The sequence below is a fragment of the Seriola lalandi genome, unplaced genomic scaffold (genome assembly GCF_002814215.2).
Source record: "Seriola lalandi dorsalis isolate HSWRI2012SDOR001 ecotype SW California unplaced genomic scaffold, Sedor1 jcf7180002054585, whole genome shotgun sequence".
Classification (NCBI taxonomy): domain Eukaryota; kingdom Metazoa; phylum Chordata; class Actinopteri; order Carangiformes; family Carangidae; genus Seriola; species Seriola lalandi.
The window spans coordinates 414,148-414,731 of record NW_019525138.1 but is presented as its reverse complement, the minus strand read 5'-3'; the positions used below and the strand labels follow the sequence as shown (position 1 = coordinate 414,731).

The 584-nt window shown below is 36.0% G+C and overlaps 1 protein-coding gene across 1 annotated transcript in view; it reads left to right on the top strand.

Moving 5' to 3' along the window:
- Window positions 1–584, top strand: part of ryr2a (ryanodine receptor 2a (cardiac)) — a 162,387-nt gene that overhangs the window by 140,762 nt on the left and 21,041 nt on the right. The gene's annotated exons all lie outside the window — the stretch shown is intronic.

Genomic DNA, 584 nt, shown 5'->3' with positions numbered 1-584 from the left:
TTTGTATAATTTTTCAAAATCAAAGTTGAGTATGGTTCACTTAGTACTTTGCTTTACTCGAAACTAAATCAGAAGAGGGGCAATTTTTAGCTTCTTGCTAAAGATATAATAATTTCTGAAAATAAAGCGATTCATTCAACAAGTCTTTGTTCATTACAGTGAAACTATTAACTTTAATTTGGCAGACTGTAAACTAATGATTCAAATAATGAATTGGTTTTTAATTAATTAATAATTAATACTAATTAAATTGGTATGACCTGGTAACCTACCACATATGGTCATTGCAATGATAGTGCAGTCGTCAGCTGCATTCATCTCCTTTCTGAATGAGAGTGGTGGCTAAGTTACTAAAATGTAAATGATGTTTGGAATGGCTGTGCTCTGGTAGATAAAAGAATGATGTCCCCTACAACAGGTGAGATGGGTCCCATGGTGGCCTCTACTCTGAAGCTGGGCATAGCTATTCTCAACGGAGGAAACTCTACCGTGCAGCAGGTAGTACAGTGCTCACACACATGTGTCATCGTGTGTTTGGTAGCGCTTGCATTGTATTTGAAAGGCTGTATATTAGATTCTGATAA